A 10,541-nucleotide genomic window follows, 5' to 3' on the forward strand; every position below is an offset into this window, starting at 1 on the left:
AATAAGCTTGTCAGTTATCCCCTTCTAACAGTTTGCCAGGGCAGGGAACCCCTGAGAGGTTGTGTGGATGGTTAACCTTCCTAGGACTCAACCTGGGGTTGGAATATTTGTTGGTAAGGACTATTGATTAGCTATTGGATAATGGTGAAATCTGACAGCGTATTGATCTGCCCTTCCCAAGGGCTTGGGTATAATCACCACTCAGGAAAGGTACTTGATAGTAAATACTGTATTTGAATCTATTAAAGGGGTTAGGAAATAAAGGAATAGGATTGAGGATTTAGGAATCCTATTGCTAATTAACTAGGCTAATGATCAAGGTCTGGAGATTGCTAGGTTCAGTGGGAACTGGAGGTTCTTCACTCTCTCTCTAACACTGACCTGATTTGGCCACAGCCAAGCCAGAGATTAAGGAAGGCTATTTGATGATCTTGATTGATGATATCAGTAAACTCTCTCAGCTCTATTAACAATGATGGTGATTGTTCTCTAGCTCTCTCAATAGGATAACAGGTTACAGGTTTCAGGACTACCCTTCACCCTTCACCTCCCACCTTCCCAAGTCCCTGCTCCAATCTGAGCCCCCTTGTCCTGTCACTTGGGGATATTTATAGGGCTGGGGCCAATTGCTTTTTGCCCTTGGCTCACGGCACCTGGGAATATTCCGAGGTTCTCAACTGCGGATCCTGTCATTCAAAGTGGCATCCATCTTGTCCCAGATAATCATTTCAACATTTGTTAGGGTAATAGCCTCAACTAGAGATAGTATAAGCATAGTGTAGAACTGAACTGAAAAGCTAAAAAGCTCTAATGACAAAATTTAGCTCTGTCATTGTATAGATATATGTCCTGGAACAAGTTATTTTATTTCCCTGGGCTTTGATTGTCTCATCTTTAAAATCAGAATATTGGATCAGATGATCTCTGAGGTAATCTCTGGAAAATTAGGATTAGTACCCAGGTTTCTGGCCATACCCTACCAATATATGATCCATTTCCATATTGCCTCTTAAGTTACACTGACTTCAAATTCTGAGAACTATTCCCTCTAGAGATTGTCCTTATAAAATTTTTTAAAGGCTTTTTTTTAATAATTTTTTTTTAATTTTTAACCCTTGTACTTTGGTATATTGTCTCATAGGTGGAAGAGTGGTAAGGGTGGGCAATGGGGGTCAAGTGACTTGCCCAGGGTCACACAGCTGGGAAGTGGCTGAGGCCGGGTTTGAACCTAGGACCTCCTGTCTCTAGGCCTGACTCTCACTCCACTGAGCTACCCAGCTGCACCCCCTTCTTATAAAATTTAGATAATGTTTTCCCCTGAATTCTCCAGAGGAGAACATAGCTTTCTTTTTGGATAATTAAGATGCATCTCATTTCCCCAGAGAATAGCTGAATTTCCCCAGAGATTTTCTCTCGTTTCAATGTAGCTAAATAGTGATATACCTGAGGTTGGCTTCCTTTTTTGAAGGTTCAAACTACGTAACTACTTTACAGCACTTTCTCAATTAATTCAAGTTGTTTCTAGAAGAGTGCTTGATGCATAAGCTCTTAGATTTTTGCTTTCCCTTGATAAAAAGTAATTTATATTTTATTTTTATTACTCTGCCCCCCAGTGGCTTCAGTTACTACCAACATTCTCAATTTCTTTGGTTTATATTATCATTAAAAATAAATCAAATGAGAAAAAAACTGCATTTCACAAGATGTTATATTACAAATTAAACCTCTGAAGCTCCAAAGTGAAAAAAATTAAGATTTTAAAAGAATATGAATGTTGTTTTCTTTGTACTGCACTTTTAAGATACATTTTAACTACCTAATAATGGATCTAAATTATATTCCATAGGCAGACTGCTGTTATCCCTAAGAATTTACCTTTTTAATTCCTCCTTTCTTGTCTCAAAGTATTATCTCCAAAATCTAGGATTACCTCTCTTACAAATTTACACAGAGTTTCTGTGTGTGGAAAAATTAGCATTATGTTAAATTAAAATAAACTGAAGCAAAAATGTAAGGAATACCCATGACCAAGACAACTTTCAACTGTAACAATTGGACCTTGGTATCACAAGCTTCACTGCAGGGTTGAGCATTAATGATACATGAGTCTCTCTGCTACTAGGTTTGTTGAGGCTCATACAATGCATAGTACCTCCACTGGCAGGGGGTTCAGTTGGACTTAGTTGGTTCGGTTGGTCCACTGCTGCACTGAGTCAGATAGGTTGTTTGCCTGCTGAGCTGACTCCTCACTGATCTCTACTGTTACTGGGTTAGCATGGAAGCTGTAGCTGCCACATTTTACTCCACAGATCACTGAGTTTCTGAATGGTCAGTGCCAAACAAGGTTGGTTGCTCAGTCATCAGGATGCCAGACTAGACCAGGCTGCTGCTGCCTAGGCAGGACTAAGAAGATTGCTAGACCACCAGGCCATTCACAGCACATGGCATCTTTGCTTGGGTTGATCTGTTAGATTCCCTGGCCAACTCTTTGACTGGTAGCTGCAGTCTCTACCACCTCCAACCTCTGGTTTAGCTGGGTATCACTGTGTTCTTTCAGCACTATATTATTGTGTTGTGATCTTTGAACCAGGGAAGCAACTCTTGGTCTGTGTCTAGTATAAAGTTCACCTCTTTTACATCCTTAGGGTATCGGCTCTGATATTTATAACCTGAAGGCAAGATGTGAGAGCAGTGTTGGACAATTCTTGTTTCAACTAGATTTCCTCAGTGAGGGATCTCATCCTTACTTAGTAATCAGATAGTCACATTGCTCAGATTCCTTTTTTTTTTTTATTTAAACCTTTACCTTCTGTTTTAGGATTGATACAAGGTATTGATTCTAAGGCAAAAGAGAAGTAAGACAATCGGGGTTAAGTGACTTGCCCAGGATAGGAAGCTATGAAGTGTCTGAGATCACATCTGAACTCAGGACCTCCCAACTCCAAGGCCTGAAGTTCTTTCCACTGTGCTATCTAGATGCCCATATTTCCCAGATTCTTAAGGAAATCTTATGAGGATCAGAAGCTGGAGATAGAGGTAGAGTTATAGGAGTCAGTGTTTAATGACTGTCTCTCTTGGGGGAAGGGTACTCTACAATCTTTTATATTTAATTTGCATTATTAAAACTGTATAAAGTTTAGACATTTAGCAAAAAATATCAAGTCCTGATTTGTAGCTTTTTGCCAATTTCTGAGATGCAAATACTCAAGCTGAAAATTTAATAATCTGTTCTCACCAGCCAGTGGAACTGGCTCCAACCTATTCCTGGATAAAAATGTGGAGGCATTTTGTGCCCTAAAGCTAAGTCATTCACTTTTCTGGTCTTTTCAAATTCAGGTAAGATATTCCTATTTTTTGTCCATTTGGAGTTAAGGAATGCTTCCTTATTAATGTTATAGGGGTGCAATGGGGAACACCTGGGTTCAGGAAGGAAACCTTTCTCAAGAACGAGAGGACTCCAGGCTTAGCTTAAAATAAAAGAAAGATTTATTAGTAAGATAGGATCAATGGCCAGCAAGACAGCATGAGGGGAACAACCATGGAAGGTTGCTCCCTGAGTGCCCCAGTTCTGGCCTTTTTGTATTCTCTTCAGTAGTGTGTATGTGACTCCTTGCACTCAGGCATTCAATGGGGTGCTGAGAGGGTGGGAGGGGGGTAGGGGGGTGTCTGTCTGAGACCCTCAGGGCTTAGACTGTCCAGCTATATTCGAGGTGTATCTCTGTCTACCTCAACTCAAAGGAAGTCCAAGGATAATGGTCTTTGCCTCAGGCGTCACAAGGGTAGGAAAGGGGGAAGGGAATTCCCTTGTTCACAGTCCACCTGAGTTAAGGGGTGCAGGGTCCCTGCCATCTCTGCACAGTGCCCATGTCAATTAACATTTACATTTCTTTGGTTTTGCCCTTTCTAACCTTCACCTTTCTGAAGCCAACTATGGATAACGCTAATATGAGTATTAAAAGACTAGAGTAAGGAGGCCAGTTGGCAAAAAATGAAAGATACTTTCAAAGTTATCTTTGGTTGCCAAAACTAAGAATAAGTTTTAGAACACTTAGCACAGTTTTAATAAATGAAAAAAAAAATCTTATCACCAATAACTGTCATATAACTACCACAACAATGATCTCTAGGAAAATGTTTTTTCTAAGATTTTCCAGAAGATCAGTTTCTCTAATAGTATAATCAAATCAAAACAATTTTTGCATGCTACTGTCGACGTGGAATCTAGAGACCCCAAACTCGTGGCCTAGTGAGATAGGGTGAACCCCAAGTTTTAGAAATAGCTTGTGGGTTGGAGACCCCCAAAGCTTGTACTTGTTCCCAGTACTGGTGAGAATCCACCCTGAAGGGAATCTCAGACTAGCAGTTGCAAACTGAATGATGGACCCTAGGGTAAATGCTAAATACCCTTTTGTCTTAGGTAGTCTTCCCCATTGTATCAAAGACCCTGTTCCAGGAAGACACACCTGGGCAGGGACCATCCTTTAGTATCCACAGTAAGCAGCCCCTTCCCTTACACCCTAGCCTCTGGCTAGGATTCCTTTCCCAAGCTTGATTGTAAATCCCAGCTTTACCAGTATAATGTCAGTCATCTTTCCCAGCCCCCCCCCCATCTTCCCAAATGGCTTATAAGTTCCCCAATTTCCTTTGTTCCTTGGAGTCCTCATCTAGCTTGGTGTCACTCCCAGGGGGTCAGGGAGCAGAGCGAAGCAGTGTTCAATCCTTGGACTCTGCACAAGGCGCAGCTCTGCATAAGAGGCCTAATCAGCCCTGTTCCCCCTTTCCCTTGATTAAAGAGTGGTTATGACTATTTAATAGTTCTGTGTTTTTTTCTAAGTTAACACTGCATTGAACTGTAACTCAGCAATTTCCAAATGAAATTTCTTGCTTCCGTAAGCTAGTGGACAGAGTGCTGGGCCTAGGGTCAGGAAGACCTAAGTTCAGATTTGTCCTCAGACACTGACCATCTTTGTGGGCAACTGGGCAAGTCATTCAACTCTGTTTGCCTCAGTTCCTCATCTAAAAAATGGCCTGGAGTAGGAAATAGCAAACAACTCCAGTATCTTTGCCAGGAAAACCCCAAATGGATTCACAAGGAGTTGGGCATGACCAAAACTACTATATACAACTGTATAGTAGTATTCTTCAAGGAGTAACAAATGATTTGCTAGTATTTGTTAATATTTACAACTTTCCTATGAGGTAGATAAAAAAGTAAGGATCGTTATTCAAATTCTACTCCTTTGCTAGCTGATACATGGAGAAGCTACAGACAACCCTGGGTCACTGGTAGAACCTAAAATTTAGCCCAGGCCTCTGATTCTTGGTCCTGTGCTCTTTCATGCAATTGAAGATATATAAGAAGCAAACACCATGGTTTCCTCAAAGTGGGGACCACTCTGTTGTTATGAGTATAATTCTCTGGAGACTGTATATTAATTTATGATTATTAGTAAAGGAGGGAGAGAAAAAAATTTGTTATGACTGAGATATAGCACTGTGGTGGACTTTTCCAGATTTAGCAAAATAAGAGATAACACTGAGGCCCTACCCAAGGCATTCTCAGTTTGGTAAACCCTGTTAAGTTTGTGTCCCACAGGCATAGCTTTAAAGAGCCCTGGGTTATCTCCATTCCGTGATGAAGCACAAGAGGAGGATTCTAATGTACTTATGTATTCCATAAAGTGGTGTGTGTGTGTGTGTGTGTGTGTGTGTGTGTGTGTGTGTGTGCGTGCATGCACAGTGTAGCATAGAAGAAATAGCATTGACTCTAGATTTAGAAGATTTCAAATCCTGCCTTTGCCACTTACTAAATCTGCCCTTATTAAGTAAGTCAATAAATGTCCCCAGGCCTCAATTTCTTCACCTGTGAAGTAAGAGGTTGAACTAAAATGTTATTCTGCCCTCAATTCTATGCATTAAAGAGTAATTTCAGCTAATGAGTATCTTTGTTTTAAAAAATAGCTTTAGGAGGATGAAGGTGTTGTTAATAATGCCTATTAATACAAACCACTAAATTGTATTACTTTCCTCTTAAGACCTATGTAAACCAGTTACAATGAGGAAATGTTTAGTGTGGAGGACTTTAAGGAGGAAGATCTTAGCACCTTGCTACTGTGGGGATAAAGAAGAGGATATATAGGGCAACATAACAGTGTGAGACACCTGGAAGCCTACAGAAAAAGATAATATGAAATGGAAGTTGGGTACAGAAAGTTTTCATTTTATACAAATTTGCATTTCACACATAGAAAAAATTCCTGAAAGAAATCTGCATTCCAAAAAAAACCTGTATTTGCTTTATGGAACAGTACTGTGTTCTCGTTCTCTCTCTCTGTCTCTCTGTCTCTCTCTCTGTCTCTCTCTGTCTCTCTCTGTCTCTCTCTGTCTCTCTCTCTCTCTCTCTCTCTCTCTCATTCTCTCTTTCTTTCTCCACTCCTGCCCCTCTTGTAGACTATTACTACCATAAGCTCACAGTTCCCTTCCTCTCCTCATATTGTTAGGGTTCAAAATGGGTGGCCTCCAGAGGAACACACGAGACAATGCAATCAAAGCAAGAGAAAGCTTTATTGCCAGTACGCACTGGGGAAACTCATCAAAGAGAGTCCCGAAGCATGCATTCAGAAGAGGGAATATATATGATTCTAGGATATAGGTGCCTTTGTCTTAGGGTGAGCTAATAGTTAGATAGAGGGAGCAGGGGATGCTTTCAGGCACTGCAGGACATGATTCTTAATCTTCAAGGTTGTTCCGTTTAGGAGTTGTGTCCCTGGGCTGTCAGCCAGGAGTTGTGTCCCTGGAACCTTGAGTCAGAGAGATAACTGACCCGCTTGGGCATGACGTTATCCAAAACCCCCTGCTTAATTGCCAAGTTTAGCTTTTTGGCCATAATATTCTTATAAGCTATAAGCTATAATATTTCTATAAGCTTTTTTGGCTATAACAATATTCATGGGCAAATTCATATTACTAAAATAATTGCTTTAAAGGGGATATCTTGGTGACTCAGTGGATAGAGAGACAGGACTAGAGACAGGAAGTCCTGGGTTCAAATCTGTCCTCAGACACTTCCCAGCCGTGTATTTACCAATTTACGGTATAAGGTAAGGTTTTTTTTTGTTGTTGTTGCTATTGTTTGTTTTAAAATCCTTACCTTCTGCCTTAGAATCAGTACTATGTACTGGTTCCAATACCGAAGAGCAGTAAGGGCTAAGCAATGAGGGTTAAGGGACTTGCCCAGGGTCAGAGGGCTAGGAAGTGCCTGAGGCCAGATTTGAACCTAGGCCCTCCCCTCTCTAGGCCTCTCAATCCACTGAGCTACCCCCAGCTGTCCCTGGTAAGGGTGTTTTAAAAATTGCTTTACATAGAGGTCTGTGGGATGGCCCACTTAAATAAAATGAGATCTGTCTTTATAGAGAAATGTGAGGATGCCAAGAGCAAACTTTGAAAATATTTCCTTGGGCCAGCCTTTGTCCACAAAAGGAGATGGAAATTCTTTTCTTTTTTCCTTTTCTTCTGCTTCCTCTTCCCACCTGAACTACATCATCCAGAACTGTGGCTGCTACTATTAGCCCTATAGCTCAACTACCTTAGAGGTGAAATAAATTCACCTTTGGGGAAATCTAACCATTATTTATAATATAATTTCCAAGGGTATTTGTGTTCCAAATTCCAAATAAACAATTTAGAAATTCAGTTTTGGAACATGATGTTCACAGGCTAGGCATTTCTTATAATTTATAGTTAAACATTTTATATATTGCCTTTATTTTGAGAGTTCTGGGTTGAATAATCCCATAATAAATACAAATGTTTATCTCAATCACATAATTTGGTTAAGCCCTTCTGTCACATTCTAGTGATTTTAGTATCTTTTTTTAATTTACTCTGACTGCCTTGCCTATGACTCAGATACAATACATCTGTACCCAAACATAGTTGTGTATTGTTAATTAAAAAGTTCAGATATTAAGGAAAGGGTTGGATTAACCTAGTGGTCAAAAAAGCATTGCTTAGTGGGATTCCTTTGCAATAAAGGCCTTTTATGTAAGCTTACCAGACTTTCTCTATTGTACTCATAAGTCTGTTAGGTCCCCTTTTATCTTCTAGTCCAGCTATTCTCAAACTTTTTGGTTTCAAGACCCATTTATACTTTTAAAAATTATTGAGGACACCAAAGAGCTTTTGTTTATGTGGGTTATGTCAATATTTACCATTAATAGAAATTAAAATTGATAAAAATTTTTAATTTTTTATGAATTCATTTAAAAATTACCATAATAAACCCATTATGTGTCATTAGAAATAACATATTTTAATAAAAACAATTATTTTCCAAAATGAAAAATTTAGTGAGAAGTATAATTGTTTTTGACATTTTCCCAAATGTCTTTAATGTATGGCTTAATGGAAGACAGTTGCATTCTCTTTTCTGCTTCTACATTCATTCTGTTGTGACATATTTGTTTTGGTTGAAGTATAAGAAGACAATCCAGCTTCACATAGATATATAGTTGAAAAAGAGAGGAGCATTTTAATAGGCAAATAACATCTAAATCTTATTAAGAAAAGTTTTTGTCTCTAGAATCCCTTGAAGGGTCTTGGGAACTTCCAGGGTTCCTCAGATCACACTTTGAGAACCTCTGCTCTAGTCAGACCCTAAAATTATGGACAATATTATATCTTGGAGTTATGAAACTTCCACCTTTCTCCATATATCAAATATCTATTTTACCACAAAATAAAAGTAGACTGAAAAGTATCACTGTTTTCCCAACAATTTTAGATTTTATTAACATTGGGTTTTGTCTAAACCATAGCATTAGCAAATAAATCACTGCACCTATTAATCCAGTGCTTCATAACACAGCTGATAGCTGTAAAAGTGAAATTTGGGAAATGCCATTTAAAAGTATATATATATATATATATATATATTTTCTATGGACATGTGGGAGACTTTGAAACTACATTTCCCATGATTTCTCATGGTAGACAGGAAGTAGGAGGATGTAAGAGAAGGAATATAGGCTCCTGTAGTGACTTTGAACTTCCTCTTTAGCTACCTGAGCACATGGAGGTAATAATTATGGCTAGGCGACAGTTTTGAATTCTTACAAGCGCGTGGTCTAATGACTTTATCTATCAGCATGGCTTTAATTAAACTACTAATTTATATTATTATATCAGCCTTTATTATTTTTTATCTTAATAATTATGGCAACCACACGGTCGAAATTCGAACTTTCAATCTTCCAGATAGCCTAATGATAGCCATGCTTTCTTTTTGGCCTGGCTCAGCTCTTTTGAGCACTTTTTTAAAAAAGGAAAGTGGCTTTCCTTGCCATGCTTTTGCTAAAAGCAACAGTACGTTTTTGCCTCAGGTGGGACTCAGCCAGCCAGTCCAGCTCAAACCACCTTGGGAGGTCAGGCCAGCCGATTCTGGCTTTTGGCTTTAAAACTAAAATGCCAGAGCCCAGCCAGTGTGCCTCTGCCGCTGATCTCCTGACTCCAGACCTGATCTCCAATCCTACCGCTTCCTGACTACAAGCTTGCCAGCGTTCCAGTGCCTGTGATCTCCACCGCTTTTGCTGACTCACCAGAGCAGACTTGCTGGTGCTGCTAGTCCTGTTCTGAGCCCAGAACCCCAAGCCCCAACAGCGATGACCCCCGGCTGCTGCTTTTGCCGAGATTTTCGGAGACTTCTGCTGCTACTGCTTAGGCTTGGGTAATATATTTCCACTACCCTCTCTTGGTAATGGCCTGCATTCTAGCCCTCCACGTGTTTCTCTACAGACCTAATTTAGGCAACCCCCACCCATACAAGCTCTACATGTGGTATTTTCTACAAAACTGACCTAAGCTTTTCTCTAACCCCAAGCCCACGTGGACCTAGCGTCTGAACCTCTTGGGTGCTTGGCCTATTCAAACTTTTGTGATTATTAAAAAACTGAACTTAGGAGAAGCCTATTCACCCCCATACCTGCTCAGAACTTTGAACTTTAAAAAAACAAACCCTTAAACTCAGCAGAACTCAATCTTTTAAACCTCAGAACTGAATGGGTTTTATTTCTGTAAGAGACTGTATCTTACTGTATCTTGCTGATTAGTTTTGTTAATTAATCTTATTTATTTCATTGATTTTCCTGTTGCACTGAATCATTTTAAGTTAATGAAGTTTGTGACTGCTAGATTAATTCTGTTTATGATTTTATTGTAACTTCAAAATAATGAGAAAAATCTATTAGAATTGGTAAGAGGTTTTGACCAGCTTGTTGATCTGATACTACTGGATTTATAGGAGTACATGTCTTTTAAAATTTATTCTGTCTTGGTAATTGCAAAGAACCTTGAAAGTTTCCATGCTTTGAGAATTACCTTGTAATTTTACAAGAGGTCTTACTTTAAATCCGTAAGAATTGTTGTCTTAAAGGATAAAGCTTTTATATATTTTATTATAAGAGAAATTATTGCCTTAAATGGGTAGAAACATTTCCTACCCAGGATTCTTTAAAACAGGAAGCCAAGGAGCTCCTGTATATTCT

This window comes from Gracilinanus agilis, chromosome 1 (assembly GCF_016433145.1).
Source record: "Gracilinanus agilis isolate LMUSP501 chromosome 1, AgileGrace, whole genome shotgun sequence".
Taxonomy (NCBI): Eukaryota; Metazoa; Chordata; class Mammalia; order Didelphimorphia; family Didelphidae; genus Gracilinanus; species Gracilinanus agilis.